The sequence below is a fragment of the Trachemys scripta genome, chromosome 13 (genome assembly GCF_013100865.1).
Source record: "Trachemys scripta elegans isolate TJP31775 chromosome 13, CAS_Tse_1.0, whole genome shotgun sequence".
In the NCBI taxonomy this organism is placed as follows: Eukaryota; Metazoa; Chordata; order Testudines; family Emydidae; genus Trachemys; species Trachemys scripta.
Genome location: NC_048310.1, coordinates 2216532 through 2234119, shown reverse-complemented (window position 1 = coordinate 2234119; position 17588 = coordinate 2216532). Strand labels below are relative to the sequence as shown.

At 44.2% G+C, this 17588-nt stretch overlaps 1 protein-coding gene across 1 annotated transcript in view; it reads left to right on the top strand.

Moving 5' to 3' along the window:
* The window catches only part of PMFBP1 (polyamine modulated factor 1 binding protein 1), a 244713-nt gene that overhangs the window by 42604 nt on the left and 184521 nt on the right, over nucleotides 1–17588 (top strand). The gene's annotated exons all lie outside the window — the stretch shown is intronic.

Sequence of the window (17588 nt, the reverse complement as noted above, 5' to 3'; positions counted from 1 at the left end):
TGGAATTCAGAGTGTTCTTTATACCCGATCAAAATGTTCTAGGCCACCAAAGTAGCTCTCTCTACCTCCCAGTGCTTCTGAGGAAAGGCATTTGCATATTATGATGATGAACATGCTATAGATCAGGGATCGGCATCCTTAGCATGCAGCCCGGTAGATTGGGCCGATCATGGCTCCCACTAGCCGTGGTTCGCTGTTCCAGGCCAATGGGAGCGGCAGAAAGCGGCGTGGGCTGAGGGATGTGCTGGCCGCCACTTCCTGCCACCCTCATTGGCCTGGAGCGGCGAACCGCGGCCAGTGGGAACCGTGATCGGCCGAACCTGCGGACACGGCAGGTAAACAAACCGGCCCGGCCCACCAGGGTGCTTACCCTGGCGAGCCGCGTGCCAAAGGTTGCCGATCCCTGCTACAGATTGACTTGATTGATTTATAGATAGGATTGATCCTTTTGGGCTCAGGAGGAAGAGGAGCAGGCCTCTGAAGCACACCTCATTCTTCTCGTCTCCAGATGACTCTGTTATGAGCTCAGCCACCAGAAGGTCTCAGGGCTTTCCAGAAGTTTTAGTGTTGCTGTGTGTGCATGCGTTTTTTTTTTTTTTTAAACAACTAATGATTCACTTCTGGTGGGCACAAAAGAAATGTGTCTATGGGAGAGATTTGAATGAGTGTGGGTGTTCCGCATGTTGGGTATTCTAGAAAAAGGCAGAGAGAGGAGTGGGAGAAGAAGACAAATGGATTGTCAAGGCTTTGCATCGATGATAGAGAAGTGGCATGGGTTGTAGTGGAGGAGGAAATGTGGTGTAGGCTGGGATACAGTTGTGTAGGGCACTGATGGTGAGGATAAAAAGTTTACTAAATCTGACATGGAGATTAAAAGAGCACATGATGGGTTCAGGGATGTGGGAGCAGGAAGTGACATGGTCAGGAATATAATTCAAACAGCCACATTTAGATGTATTGGTAAAGCTGAGGTGGCTATTGCTGTACCTGGAGAGGAGGAGATTACAGTAATCCAGATAGTTAGACTTTTAACAATCTATCTGGGTTCTTCCCATTGACTCACATCACTGTAGTATCTCAGCACCACCTTCTCCTTCCTTTTTTTCCTTTATGGGGTGACTGTTCCAATTTTTTCAGGCTTGGGAACTGATCATATCACAGACCTTTTGATCCTAAAAGTCACTGAAAGAAGCTATGCCGTCCAGTTAAAATCCATCCCAAGAGCCAACACCTGTGCGGCACTTCTCTCATCCTGCCCCTAGTATTGGTTTTCTTCTGCTACCTTATTTCTACCTCTTTCCCAATCAGGACAAATCTAGACTTATGAAACTGCTGTGACTAGAGGGCAAGCTAAAACAATACCTTAACAGGCGGCAGCCTAATTTTAGTAAAAGTTTGCCAGATGCAAAAACTGCATCTTACTTAGCTATTCCCCCTTCCCGTGCTGTGCATTTCTTTTGTCTTAAAAAGAAATGGCATTGGACTTCAACAATAACAACTCAAAAACAGCCACCTAAAATTGGCTCTTTTTCCTAATAAGATCGTTTAAATCTTTTATACCATCTAAAAGAGGTTCGAGCAATTAATTTTTAATTTAAGAGAGTTATACAATCATAAGGCCATAGCATTTCTTCCAGAAGAGAAGTTCGGGAACATTTACTGAATTGTTCTCTTCCAGAGAGAATCTTCTAAGTTCAGTGAAGCTAATGGGGCTCACGGCTTCTTGCACATACATATGACACCTCTTGCACATCAGTAATTGAGGCCACTATAGCATCGGCTGGCAGCAGAATTCACTCCAGATGTGGACAATATGGGAATGCTGATTAGTATTCCTCCAAAAGCCCTCAGGAGAGAGGGGAGATCTCAGATCATAGGAATATAGAAACTGCCAGATTAGATCAGATCAGGATCCATCTACTTCAGGATCCTGTCTCCGATGGTAACCAGTATAAGATGTCAAGTATCAGGGGGTAGCCGTGTTAGTCTGTATCTACAAAAACAACAAGGAGTCTGGTGGCACCTTAAAGACTAACAAATTTATTTGGGCATAAGCTTTCATGGGTAAAAACCTCACTTCTTCAGATGCAAGAAGTGAGGTTTTTACCCATGAAAGCTTATGCCCAAATAAATCTGTTAGTCTTTAAGGTGCCACCAGTATCAGATGTGTTAGAGGAAAATGCAAGACACTCCTCTATGGAAGATTATGGGTTAACCTGCCTACAGGCAAAGCTTCTTTCTATCTCCTTTCATGCAGAGGCTGGCATATGCCCTGAAGCATGAGGGTTTCTGTGCCATATACCTTCTGAAATTTTTGTAGGTTTGGTTGTTGTTGTTTTTTTTTGGTTGGTTGATTATTGAATTTTGATCCTTATAAGTGTCTAAAGCTTTTCTGAAGCATGCTAAGCTCTTATTCTCAATGAGATCTCGTGGCAAGGAGTTCCAATGGCTAATTGTCCATTGTGTGAAAGGTATTTCCTTTCATCAATTTTAAATTGTAGAAGGGAGTTCATTTCAGTCCTCTTTTCCCAGTGTTGTGATCATCATTGATTCATCCTGTCAGGGACGAGGGAGCCTGTCTCCAGGAACTGACTGTTCACTGTTGGTGGAATGTGAGGGATATGCTGCATGTTCTGTAGCTGAGGTAAGGGAGCCACTAAATATTTTCACTGATCAAAGCTTGGATTTTTAAAGCACTCGCGGACAGCACGGGAGCAGTGTATTTCATCAACAAACAGAAAGGAAGCTCGCTCCCAGCCTCTCTTTCAGGAGACGATGGCTCTGTGGGACTGGTGCCAGGCTCTTCAGGTGCCACTGATGACTATATATCTGGCAGACACAGAGGGCATGCTAGCAAACAACCTCATCACAGGCGTTGGGGTACAAGTACTCCTTGGAACAAACTATTTAAAACAAAACAAAAAACAAACCCTCTCTTTTTCAAGTACGTCAAGAGTATGCAGGTATCTCACTGTTTCCTTTTTTTTAAAAAAAGTCTAAGTCTCTAACTGAGGATACCACAATATCTATATAATATCCAATGGATTTGAAGCTATATGGTGGGGGTAAGTCTGTGTTATCTGTTTTGAAACAGTTGGTTGTTTCCCTCTTCTTTTCAAATTAGTTCAAGTTCTATATTACTCTGGCTGAAATGTGCTATGATATGAAGTTTCTTCTGATCAGGATGAGCCATATAATTTATGGAATTTATACAATTACTGGATTTGTCTATGCGTTCATGATTGCCTTTTTGGGCAATGTTAACAATGCTAACAGAGTTTTGATATCCACTTCATGAATTTTTAATGTAATTAATTTCAGGGATACACAATTGTGGTATTTTAGGAACAATTTCTAACATGTCCTTTTATAGTGTTTGTTACTTCTGCCCAAAAAGTTTAGCTGGCATGACCATTATATGTGAAAATAGGAGGCTTCTTGTCATTTACATTTATTGTAATATTGTGTTCTTTTTGGAATATTCTGTCCTATAATTCTGGAGAAATATAGTCCTATGGCTTTTCAGACTTTTATGGTTCTTCTGGTCAAGAAATGGGGCTGTCTGTCCTATAGGCGTCTTTGTGGCAAACAGCATTGCAGTATGTCCTTGGATCCGGTCCGGAGCAGGGATGGACTTGTAGGGATTTGTTTTCAGATGCATTTCTGTTGGACTAGAGCTTCTTTATGCCTTTCCACGGATATCAAAACGTTATGACGAGATAGCGCCTAGGTTATGCTGATTGCTTCAGCATGTCCAGACATTATTGGTATGGAGATCTCCTACCTCTCTCATAGGAGTCTGTTCCTTCTGCCAGTGTCATCAGAGCTGCTATTCTAGAAATAAGTTCTGATCAGAATATGTTGCACCTTGCAGCTATTCCTGACCTGACATGCTCTGTGGAAGTATAGGCAATTCCGGTGGAGTCCCAACTGTCACTTTGATCTAGATTTTTAAAGGTAATTCGGCTTTGACAGTCAATGAGATTTCTGGCTCCTAAGTGCCTACATTCCTTTTGAAAATTAGACTTGGGCTTCTAAATCATTTAAGCATTGCAATGCTGAGCACAGCAATGCCTAATAACCTTTACAAATCTGGGCCTTACACTGAAAAGCTTTCTCCTTGGGCAGTAGATAATTGTCTGTGTTCTGTGTTCATTTAATCTGTTTTGGGCTATTTATTATACCTGTTTTTTTCCTTTTCAGCTTCTTCTTGTCCTCTGTCAAGATGTACTGGTTGTTCTTTTAGTGAATTATTTGCCACTGACCGTTCTTCAGTATCCCACCGTAACCTGATTCCTCATTAATGTCTCCTCATCAGTCAGAGAACTGTTCTGTCATGGGACTGTATCTTGGGCCTAGTCTTCACTTACCGGCTGGTCCGGAGGCACGCCATCGATGTTCTGGGATCGATCCCGGAAGTGCTCACAATCGACGCCGGTACTCCAGCTCGCCGAGAGGAATACGCGGCGTCGACGGGGGGAGACTTCCGGCCGCGTCTGGACCGCGGTAAGTCCGGAGTAAGGTACTTCGAATTCAGCTACGTTATTAACGTAGCTGAATTTGCGTACCTTAGTCCGAAGTCCGGACTAAGTGTAGACCAGCCCTTGGTCCCATTCACCTTCTGAGCTTTGGGAGTATGCTCTTCGTGCCACTTGTTACTAACCACAGCAATTTTTTCACAATTATATATGAAAAAGTGAGCAATTTGTAGTCAGTATCTGATCCTCCTATCACCGTGTTCTATGAGAACAGTGTTGTCCTGCATCCTTGTAATCTTTCAGGTGTCTGAGTTGCACCTGAATCAGATAATTAATCTCTCCATATTCTTCCCCAAACCTTGTTTTAAGGAAATTAATTCCATCCCATAGGTGCCAAGAGGGCATTGTGTTTTTATTCAGATAGGACGAAGTCATTTAGGAAGTTTTCAAGGCTTTGCTAGCCTTTAGCATATAAAGGGAATGCCATTTCCACTCAGTGCCTGTTCATGTGGATTGTGCACTAAAAAGAACAGGAGTACTTGTGGCACCTTAGAGACTAACACATTTATTTGAGCATAAGCTTTTGTGGGCTACAGCCCACTTCTTCGGATGCATGGAACATATAGTAAGGAGGTGTATATATACACATACAGAGAACATGACAAGCCTTTGACAAGGTCCCTCACCAAAGGCTCTTACGTAAATTAAGCTGTCATGGGATAAAAGAGAAGGTCCTTTCATGGATTGAGAACTGGTTAAAAGACAGGGAACAAAGGGTAGGAATAAATGGTACATTTTCAGAATGGAGAGGGGTAACTAGTGGTGTTCCCCAAGGATCAGTCCTAGGACCAATCCTGTTCAACTTATTCATAAATGATCTGGAGAAAGGGGTAAACAGTGAGGTGGCAAAGTTTGCAGAGGATATTAAACTGCTCAAGATAGTTAAGACCAAAGCAGTCTGTGATGAACTTCAAAAAGATCTCACAAAACTAAGTGATAGGGACTGGGAATGGCTGGCTCATTACAGAAGCAGCTTTTTCTCTCCTGGAATTGACACCTCCTCATCTATTATTGGGAGTGGACTACATCCACCCTGATTGAATTGGCCCTGTCAACACTGGTTCTCCACTTGCGAAGTAACTCCCTGCTCTCCATGTGTCAGTATATAATGCCTGCATCTGTAACTTTCACTCTATGCATCCGAAGAAGTGAGGTTTTTACCCACGAAAGCTTATGCCCAAATAAATCTGTTAGTCTTTAAGATGCCACCAGACTCCTTGTTGTTTTTTGTAGATACAGACTAACATGGCTACCCCCGATACTTAAAATGGCAAATGAAATTTAATGTGGATAAATGTAAAGTAATGCACATTGGAAAAAATAACCCCAGCTATACATACAATGAGGGGGGCTAATTTAGCTACAACAAGTCAGGAAAAAGATCTTGGAGTCATTGTGGATAGTTCTCTGAAGATGTCCACGCAGTGTGCAGAGGTGGTCAAAAAAGCAAACAGGATGTTAGGAATCATTAAAAAGGGGATAGAGAATAAGACTGAGAATATATTATTGCCCTTATATAAATCGATGGTACGCCCACATCTCGAATACTGCGCACAGATGTGTTCTCCTCGTCTCAAAAAAGCTATACTGGCACTAGAAAACGTTCAGAAAAGGGCAACTAAAATGATTAGGGGTTTGGAACGGGTCCCATATGAGGAGAGATTAAAGAGGCTAGGACTCTTCAGCTTGGAAAAGAGGAGACTAAGGGGGATATGATAGAGGTCTATAAAATCATGAGTGATGTGGAGAAAGTGGATAAGGAAAAGTTATTTACTTATTCCCATAATACAAGAACTAGGGGTCACCAAATGAAATTAATAGGCAGCAGGTTTAAAACAAATACAAGGAAGTTCTTCTTCACGCAGCGCACAGTCAACTTGTGGAACTCCTTACCTGAGGAGGTTGTGAAGGCTAGGACTATAACAGCGTTTAAAAGAGAACTGGATGAATTCATGGTGGTTAAGTCCATTAATGGCTATTAGCCAGGATGGGTAAGGAATGGTGTCCCTAGCCTCTGTTTGTCAGAGGATGGAGATGGATGGCAGGAGAGAGATCACTTGATCAATGCCTGTTAGGTCCACTCCCTCTGGGAACCTGGCATTGGCCACTGTTGGTAGACAGGATACTGGGCTAGATAGACCTTTGGTCTGACCCGGTATGGCCTTTCTTATGTTCTATCCGAATTCGTGTTATATCGGGTCGCGTGATATCGGGGTAGAGGTGTAGCTCACAAGTGTGACTACAGAGGGGAAGAGCTCTCAGAGAGCCACCGTAAACATTTGGAATTTTCCTTCAGTGTGGAATTGCCGTCAGTAAAGCAGCTGTTCCCGTCCCAATCCAATCAGTCTCTCCTGAGAAGTAGGCAGCAAACTGCTCCTGGCTAAAGGTTGCCTCTATTTCTCAGAGGAAGCAATTACCTCCCAGAAGAGATCTGCTGGTTGGGACTTTTGCCTCCAATTCAACCACAACATAAGACATTGCAAACTCTTAATGGCATGATTGGCTGAGCTGGGGGCATGATTTCCCTCACGGGTGCCCTTGTCTAGTCTATTATTATGTATTTTTTAAATTATTCTTTATTTCTGGTAGCGCTCACTATGAGCGAGGCACTCTCAAAATGCTTATGGAGAATGGGCCCGGCTCTAAGGTGCTCACATTCTAAGGACAAACAAGGAGATGAAGATTGGGAAAGGGCAGGGACAGTAAGTAATGGAAGTAAGTTGTATGTACAAGTCAGTGTGATTAATTCAAGGCAGTGCAGCGGAAGTGGGTGTTTAAGAGGGACATCAGTGTAGGGGAAGGCCTTGAGGATGAGGACAGAGAGGCTGCACCATGCCTTGGAGGCTGCAGAGAATGAGACACAGAGGTGACTGTGAGAACCTGACAAGCAGGCAGATGAGTTTGGGTGTATTGGCAGGAAGAGGGGAATCGAGGCAACACAAAGCTTGATGAAGGGGGATAAGTGGGAAGCGGCAGAGCTTTGCATGTGGTGGCAAGGGGCTTACATTTGATAATATATCAGAAGGGAAGCCTCTGGGGGTGATTCAAAATGGGGAGTGACATGATCAGACCAACAAGCAAGAGAGATGAGCTTAGCAGCAGGATTTTGTACGGGGTTGACAGGGGTGGTATGTGCATTTGAGAGTGCTGGATATTGCAGTAATCCAGGCAGGACAGAGAGACAAGGAAATCTTGGAGCTGTTAAAGAGGAAGCAGCAGCATTTGGAAATGGCTTGGATGTGCAGGGCAAGGTGAAGAGAAAAGTCACAAATCAGCCTCAGGTTGCAGGCATGAGTGATGGTGTGGATGGTCTGGTGATGGTGATATGAATAGGAGGAAAGATAAGTAACTTGGTTTTGACAGTGTTTATTTTAAGATGACGACAAGACACACAAGAGGAGGTGTTTGAAAAACAAGCTAAAATGCACAGCTGGATGGAAGGGAACAGGTCAGTGGAAGACTTGTGCACTATTGAGATGCCTAGAAACAGGATGTAAAGTGAAAAGAGAAAAGGGCCCTAGAGAAAACACTGGGGAACCTCTCAGAGAGAAGGTGAGGGAAGGAATTTCCACTGAAACATGCTGGAAGAATGGTCAGGGAGCTCGAAGGAAAACCAGTCGAGGGTATCTTGAAAGCCCAGTGAGGATGAGATGTCAAAAAGGAGAGGATGACCAACAGTACTGAAAGCTGCAGAGGATGAGGGCAGCCCAGGAACAGGTCATTAGAGACCCTAGTGATGGAAGCCTCAGTAGACTGGAAACAAGGGATTCAGCACAGCTGGAGAAGGGGACATTAGTTGCAAACTGGGTCAGTGATTTTAGGATGAAGGGAAGGAGAGAAGTGGAATGATAGTTGGGAAAGCAGATGGGGTTGAGGGATGATTTTCTTGAGGATAAGAGACTAGGGTATGCTTATATTGAGAGAGGTCAGAAATGGAGGGCAGGGAGCATTTGAGGGAGGGGATAAACACAAGGGAAAGGAAGTCCGCCTAGTCTAGTGGACTATTCCAGTCTTCGTTCTTTTCCTTTGTTGGAGCCTATTGCAACACTGTGGTGACTTGTGACAATGATGCAGATGACAAGGCCTTTTGTAAGAGTCTATCGATACTGGAGGACAAACACTGTTCAGTGTGCTCCAGCAGGCCAGGGATAGCGTGCTCCTGAGGCTGTATAGCATTCGTTAGTAGTGACTTCTGAGGCTAACTGACTTTGTTCATATCTGAGGATGGACCATCAAAATGTGTCCTCTGCCCCGTGGAGTAGATGGGCTTTGACCTCATCATGTGAAATCTAATGATCTGACTGTGACAAGGCTGCACTTTTCACCTCCTCTGTCTTTCACTCCAACCCCAAAAGACTGATGATTCTTACCCTCTTGAGAGAAATTCAAGGCTAAGAACAGAGGGACTGATATTAAACGGAAATGTAGGTGTGTGTACCTTCTGTGGTGAATCCGCTTTCATACAGTTTGTGAAGGGAAGACTACTGCTCCCTATTAATTGGAGAAGTCTCTGTTTTGGTCATATTAGATAGAAGTATTCATAGATTGCAAGCCCAGAAGGAACCATTGTGGTCAAACCAATAATCACTGCTGCAGCCTTGTCTGGGTACTGAGAAAGCAACTGACAACATCAGGTGGCATTGTCTCTTTGCAGCCTTGATGTAATTTGGAGCTGGTTAGAACAGACTCTCTCTGACCCCTTAGCCTCTGTGCTAGTTAAAAGATTGTCCTTCAGAAGGTTTCAGTGGGTGTAGCAGTGAGGCAGCAGTGTCTGCTGTCTCCCACATTTTTATATCCCCTCCTCTTTGTGTTTAGCAGTATAAACTTTGGCCTAATTGCTTAGGAGGCTAATAGCTATTAAGGTGATTGTCTTTGAGGAAACAGAATTCATAATGGGTGGGATATTCTCAAGGGCCTAAGTGACTCTGGAGCACAAATCCATGGAAAGGTAATGGGACTTGGGTGCTTTTGAAAATCCCACCACAATTGACATCTGTAGACGCGATTGTAGCAAACCTTTGAAACAGAGATTTCAGTTCTGCCAGCACCAGAAATAATGAAGATGTCTAGGGCTTGGTCTGGCTTCACAAAAATAATGAACCATTTGGAGCTTCTTTTATTAGTTATTATAAAAAAGTTGCGCTGTCCCAGTGTCACGTAGGTGATGCCAGCACTCAGTGAAATACTGTGACTTAGAATTTCCACATAGACAAAACAGCACACTGCTAACACCACCTCCTGATTACTGCAAACTACGAGGATTCCTTGTCCGTGAGAGCTGGAAACAACTTGCTCCAACTCTGTATCCTCTGGAGATTTTAATTCCTCTGTATGACATGCCAATGGCCTGGGCCTCACGTCCAACTCAGATACATGTGTTTGGAGTAGGGAAGCTGCTGTTTAGAGTGTCTTCACCTCTGTTGGGGGGCTCCCAATGGAATGGGTATGTCAGTCTGAATCACAACCACTCTGCTAATTACAAAGGGAAAAGAAAATTGTGGGAGCAACTAGGAATGGAGTTGCCTGGAACAGTCTCAAAAATCCTGAACTCTCTATTAACAGATCTCCGTTTAAAATAATGTTAAAAAATTAAACCTTTCTAGCCAGGCCTGTGAGCGCTCTGCACACGTCTCTGGGACAAGGAAGGAAGCTTCCCTTCCATATTGGCTGCATGCACATGCTGCAGTACGAGTGTTGACTGCTATTGCAGTGTCTCATTTTGCAGCTTTGGAGATTCATAGCTAGCTTCATGATTTTATAAAACATTTGTGTTCTTCGTACGTTATCAGTCATTGGCAGACTCATTGTTTGATAATGTACTTCTCAGCAAGCTGTTTGCGACTCATCACCCTCCTTGCTTTGTAGTCTATAAATATTTAATTCTTTAATGAACTGCTTATATGTAATATCAAATGACTGATGCACTTCTCTCTCCCCCTTTCAATAGTCCTCCTATTTGCAAAACAATTCCTTTTTTTTCTAAATAGCAATGTTTCATAAATGTTTGAATTTCCTTTTTCTAAGTAGCAATTTCTTCAGGGGGTTTGGTAAAATGACAGGCAGAGGAAAGGCTCCTGTAGTATTAAATCAAGTGCCCCATGCTAGTACTGTAGTGGGGAGAGCTGCTTCAGAATGGTCACCTGTTTGTAATTAGAAACATTGTGCTGGGATAGCCGCTGATCACATTTCAACTCTATGCATGTAAAATAGCATTTACAGCCAGCAGTGGTGACCTCCATACTGTTGCAGTTGGCAGTTTGTGTCACAACCCTAATCTTATTCTAAGAATGGACGAGAGTTCTAGTGCATGGATTTGGTTTTGGTTTACATAAAAAAGATAAAACAGCAGCTCCAGTGAATTCCACAGTCATTATCAAAACCAGTGAGATTTCTCCTCTGCTACAGACACCCAAGACCTTTTAGGGAAGATAAAACACAGGGAAGAACTGTTTTAAGTGTGTGTAATGCCCGGAGAGAGGTTCAGCTAGGACAGAGATCCAAACCTAGGCTCAACCACTTGTCTCTTCAACCTCCTCAAGCAACCCTTTGGATTTAGCAGCCATTCCCTTCTGAAAGAGCTCCCTCTCCCACACCCTGCTCATGCATCCCAGTTCGAGGCTCCATAGCCACTAGCATTCCATGACTGCTCCAGCCCCACAGCCTGGGCCTGCCAACCCCCAGCTCAGCCTGCATGTCCCTCACTACATGGCCACCCTTCCTTGACTTGCAACTTGCCACCTCTCTCGAGGCTCAGTAGTCACCTAATCTCTGCCCTGAAGCACTCTCTTTCCCTCTGTCGAATGAGGAGCTACCTATAGATGCTGAATGTTTTTAAACACTACTAATCCATGTTCCCTGGGAGGCTGAAGAAGTGGAAGGAGGGAGTGGAAGTGCAGTATCCTGGCTCTTTTAGCTTAATTCTTTCTCCTCTCCTTAGAGTTCCTTTATCTATCCACTGGCCTCCTAACTCTTCAGCTACCTCAAGTGCCTTGTCTGTATATGGAGCTAGAAACTGGCTTGTTCAAAAGTGTCATATGTAATCTTAGTGAAACACCCTCCCATTCACTCAACATGGCCCCTTCCACTTTGTACTGACATGCCCTCACACCACAGTGCATTAAACCCAGACACAATGGTGCCTTTGGGACAGTCTGTACCCCTATAGTCACCCTTTTTACAAGACTATGATAATTTTTGTACAAAGTATGCCTGGTGAGGTGGTATTCAAAAACTCATAATTTGCTGAACATTATTGGCCCGGAAAAATGTGTGGCGACATCATATGTAAAGTTATAAGATTCTACTGTATGATATTAAGACATGTTCCAAGCCTGAAGAGCAGTCACAAACCAGTTCCCCAGAGACAAAAGATTAGTTGACGACTCAGCCAGGTGTCAAACACATGAAATGGACCATCACCTGGTTAAGTGGCCATTCTTTGGCACTAAAGAAGATGTGGGTGAAAATCTATATTTTGACAAAGAAACAGCGGAGGGTTCCTGTTCACACAGACTTTCCATCCCCTGAATCTCAGCTGGAGATGATTCTCAGAGAAGAGAAAGAGCTATAAGAAAGGAGAGCAGATGCTCCAAATTATCTCTCCCTTTATTTCTACCCATGGCATCCACAATTCTTGGAAGCAGCATTGGACTGGGGGGTGGGATCCTGACTGAAAGAGTTTCAGACAGCAAGACTGCTGAAGGATGTGGTGAGAGAGTTTCCTTTGAATTCACTTAGCTTGTTAAGTTAGGCATTAGTTGCATTTTACTTTTATTTTCTTGTAACTAATTCTGACTTTCATACCTCATTACTTGTAGTCACTTAAAATCTATCTTTTTGTAGTTAAACTTGTTGTACTGATTTATTTAAGCCACTGTATTTGGATTGAAGTGTGATTGGGAAACTCCATTTGGGATAACAGGATTTGTGCATATCATTTTCTATTAATAAAATAACAGACTGTATGTGAGCTTTTGTTGCTCAGGAGAGGGCTGGACAGTACAAGATGCACATTCTGGGGCAAGTATGGAGCTGGGAATTTGCTGGTGTTGCCCTGAACTGTAATTCAAGAGTGGCTGGCTATAGCACAGATATACTATAACTGGGAGTAACTTACATGCTGGAGGCTGGGTGTGAGCAGACCAGGAGTGGTTGCTGTCACAGCAAAGCAGTGTAAAAGGCACCCCAGGTTGGAGAACTGAGGGGATGCAGCTGTTCTTCGGACCAGTTTAAACTTGCCCTGTCTGATGTGACCCCTTTACCCTGAAATGGTAGTCCCAGCCCCTAGTATCAGCCATTTCTCCTTCACATTATGTGATCCCTTCATCTGAAAAAGGTATGTCCCTGATGTGACGTGACACCTCCAACTCAATACAGCACATTTCACCATGATACGATGATGACCCTTCACCCTGTTGAGATGGCAAATCCCCTCCCCTCTAAGATTCCCTTAACATGACTTCTGAGATTCTCCTGCTGTGACTCATTTAATAGTGACCCAGCGTGATCCCATTTAGATCCCAGCAACCTATCAAGACCTTCCTCACTGATTTGTCAGATGAGTTCCCATCCATCACATCACAACACAGCCTTTTCCCTGCCAGGCTCAGCTGGCATGCCACCTCCTGCCTTTCAGTGACACAACCTCCCTGCTTTTGGGTGTCAGATTCTCCAGGTGAAGGAGAATTTGACACTCAAGAAGCATATTTGTTTTCAGGTACCTGCTCTCTTTAACCCATCATTGGTATGTATACGGTTTAGTGGTTGTGCTCATAGATCCCAGTCAGGATCAAGGACCCATTCGGCTGATCTCTGCATCAACACAGGCAAACATATGGTTCGAGTCTCAAAGAATTTACAGTCTAAAGAAGAAAAAGCCAGACAGAGGTCGGGTCACCTGAGCACAGTGACCAGATGCTGGCATGCACACATCCTGTTAGTCATCTCTCTCTTCATTTGTTTTTATATATTTGCTTTATTTATATTATTCCATATTTTCCTGGCCCCAGTGGGTGTTTCACAGGGGGCTTGTGCTCTGGCATGTCTTGTGTGCAGGATATACTCGCGTGCTTTCACCTGGATTCAGGAAAGTTATTTTTGGTTTGGTGATCCTTGCCTAGAGGCTGGTACTCTTGTGATCCATTCTGCCTCAGAAATGGACAGTGACAGCCTGCACTGAGGTGTGGCAGGGCTCCTGTGCTCACCACGTTCTCTAATCTATCCTAGGCATGTCTATAGAGCCCACCAGAAATTATCTTATTTAGTACTTATATAGTGCGGACCTTCATATATACAGCTGTTAGCTAATCCTCACAGCACTCCTGGATGATAGGTTGGTAAATATCCTTCCCATTTTACAGAAGGAAAGCTGAGGCATAGAGAGGTGAAGTGACTTGTGCTAGGCCAGAGAGTGAGACTGAGCCAGGATCAGAAGTTAGGATGATCTGACCTCAATCCCTTTCTACTCAGTTCTCCAGACCGCATTGCCATCACCATAGTACCTGAGCAGAGACTAGGTAAATTAGACCTGCATCATAGAGCTGGTTCTGCTCTTCACCCTTTTCAGCTTCTAGGAAGGGTGTGTGTGTGTGTGTGTGTGTGTGTGTGATACATCTATTTCTCATGCATGATGAAAGTGGCAGCAATACAGAGATGAGTCCATGAGCCTGAGTACATACAAGCAGCTTCAGCTGGGAGTTCTCCTCTTTGCCACAGCACCAGTCCACCCCCCAGTGTCCCCCTTGGAAGAGCTATAGGAGAAGAGCACTTGCCTGTCCATCTTGCTTTTCTTCTGCAGGGGTCACCTCAGCACCTGCTCTCTCTTGGAGGAGACCTGGCTTGACCTTGTACCCTGGTTACTGTGGCCTTCAGAACGCTTCACTAGAGCACTATGGAACCTCTTTCAAACATACAGTTATGCCCGATCTTCTGCTGGAATGAATCTGGATAACTGCACTGCGGCCAATGAAACTATGCTGGCATATACCAGCTGAACATCTGGCCCTTAGAGTTTCCTGAGCAACAGACTAGGTCTCTCCTCATCTGTGTCTGTGGTGTGGGATGAGAGAGGAATTCTTTTCATGGTAGAGCCCACCTGAACTGCTCTTCTCTCACAGTACCACCTGCTTATTTTGTAGGCAGGGAAGAGACCAATAGCCTCCCTCTCTCTGGAGATGAGCTCTGGCTGCAGCTTGAGCTGTGCCAATGGCCAGAGTGCTGCTAAGGATGTTGTCTTGGCTGGAGCTGTTTGCACTCTGTGTGTGGCTAGACATGGCTAGACATGGGTTTTTCTGAAGCAGCTATTAAGCACAGTCGACCACAGCTGAAGCGACCACATTTCTGTTTGCCATTGGTTGTTTATGCCCCCAATACTTCTTATTAACCCCTTGTTCTCATCTATAGGTCAACCCAACTGATCCAGAGGAATATTCCTAGCTGAACATACTTGCAAAATATCCAGTAATCCCTATCCTATATATACCTTTATTTTTTTGCACTTGTAATATTGAGCAATAACTGGAATTGTTACAGGAACAGATGCCCTGAAGTCATGGGCTTAACTGGCAGGAGGATCTGGCCTGTGCTGGGAATGACGGTTCTATCTGCTCTTCAGCAGCACCTGTGATAGTGGCAGCAGTGAACACCCCTGTTCCACAGCTGCCTGAGCCGGAAGGAGCTGCACTTGACCTGCCTTTGGTTTTCAGTGGTAATGAGACAAAGCCAGTAGGGCAGAGACCTATCAGCTGTTGCCCCAGGGCTCCGGACCTTGAAGAACATAGTTGAGGCTGGTCTTAGCAGCAGCCAACCTGGGTGGAGTCCTGCCCCAGCTGCACACTGCTTGTTTTCACTCCCTCCTTGAGGCTGTTTCATTGGATTGCTCCATTGCTACAGAGTTGTGACATGAAGCAGCCCCTCCCTCTGGTTCCTCTTCTCCCTGCCCTCCTGCCAAACCTTCTGAATGCAAACCGGGAATTCTCTGGGCAACCAGCTTCCAGTCCTAAAAGAGGCTCCAGGCGGCATATGGTGCCTGGTGCTGCGGCTTAAATAAGGGTAAAGGTAAATAAGTAAATCATGCAGTGGGTTGTGCCATTCCCTAATGAGCCTGTTTGTCCCAAGCGCTGTGCTGAGGAGCCTCTTCTCCTTGGTGATAACCTTTCTGCATATTAATATTATGCATGTATTCCACGTGACTTCTTCTGACTTGCCACCTCCTCCTTCCCACTCATTTAAATAAAAATAATTTATGTGGACATTCCTTCAGTCAGGATTTTCTCCCCCCCCCTTTAATATTTCGCTGATGCTTTGCGCACAAATGAGGTCGTTATGCTTTCGCATATCATTAGGGCTTTATAAAGAACAACAGCGACATCTGCATGTGCCGCAGCGCCACAGAGATGGGGAAAAATACAGAAAACAAGCCCCGAATGAGCTCTGAGCATGTCGGCTCTCTTTCCTCAGCTTCCTTCGCCACCACCATGTACACGAGTAATTGTACAGTGTAATCACATCATGGCTCATCTGAATATTCATAGCCGAGACAAAGCTTTGGAGGAGAAGAAATGTGGGGGAAGGGGAAGGGGGAGAATTCCAATATAAAACGGCATTGCATTTCCAAATGAAGGTGTGCATTCTGCACAAGGAATAGATTTGAAATCCAAATGGTCTGTCTGCACCATTCAAAATCTGGGGGCAGTAGGGTAGCATTGCACACATACCCTCTCCATCCAGAGGAAAAATAAAACACAACAACAAACAGCTACAGAAAAGCCCCCAGTAGAAGTGATATTTGAAGAGTCGCCAACAGTGGCTAACCAGCTGCTGTTTTACCAGGAATGAAATAGTCCATTGAGGGAGCTTTAGAAAGACCCCAATTAATATGTTGTGCATGTATAAGATCTACAAAGAGCCCACTGTATTCCTCTCTCCCCCCAACCACCACCTTCATTCCCTGGCCAGTGCCACTGGAGACTGATCTTAGCTACCAAATAATTGATTAATCACTTCACCAGTGACAACACTCCTCTCCAAAAAGCAAGCAAGAAAAAAAGAAATAACAAACATAAAGAGGCAACTGTTCGCTAATTAGGGTGTAAATTACCGCTGGTTCCATCCCTCTCTTTACCTTAATAAAAAAGAGAGAGCAAGAGAGAGAGAAATATAATTCCCATGTTAATGTGTATGTTGTCTTCATTGTTTTACTTTTACTATGTATATCCTTTATTAATATTAACCAGATAGGGTAGTGGTGTTTGTCAAAGCTGTGGCTGGCTCTGCCAGTGCATTCCCCAAAGAGATCCTATTTCCATACCACTGTGGTTTATATTCCTTTAAATGTCTAGCGCAGCACCATTTCCCTCTTTTTAATACACCACTCTGCTGGAATTAGAAGAATCCAAGGTTATATCCAACATCAAAGGTTTCCCAGTCATCATGATTTTAGTAAAAGTGAAGACAGCTCATGGAACGAGTCCCTGGCTTTTGAAGATAGGCATCAGAGGGACCTTTCTCTCTCTCCCCCCACAACTTTGTACCTCTCCTGGCTCTGAATGTCCCACGCTAACGCGGTTTAATGATATGCAAATGAAATATGCATAAAACCATTCTACTGTATGATGATTAAACACTGGAGACATTAACAGCCGACGCTTCACTGTTTGACTGTAATAATCTTTCCTGAACATCCAGTTTGATTGCGGAGTTATGGAAACCCATAGCAGTTGGCAGAGAGAAAGCGAAGGAAGGAGAGATGCAGGGACGCATCACCCATCTCTGCGTTTATCCCACTCCAGGAGACGTTCCCCCTTTGTACTGCATTCCTAGTGCTGTCTTTTGTAATCCACCCATGCGGTCGCACCAGGGCGATTAACGGGAAAAAACCTCTTTTCTCTTAATGTTTCAAAGCTCATTAGCCAAACGATTATTCCTCATTAACAGCGAAAGCTCATTCATTAAAAGGAAAAATATGCCCAAAAGATGCCAGCGCTGTTAATCCTGAGCCCTGTAGCTGGGCTGTAAATCCCGTGCTAGTATTTTCCATTCAAAAGGGACGCG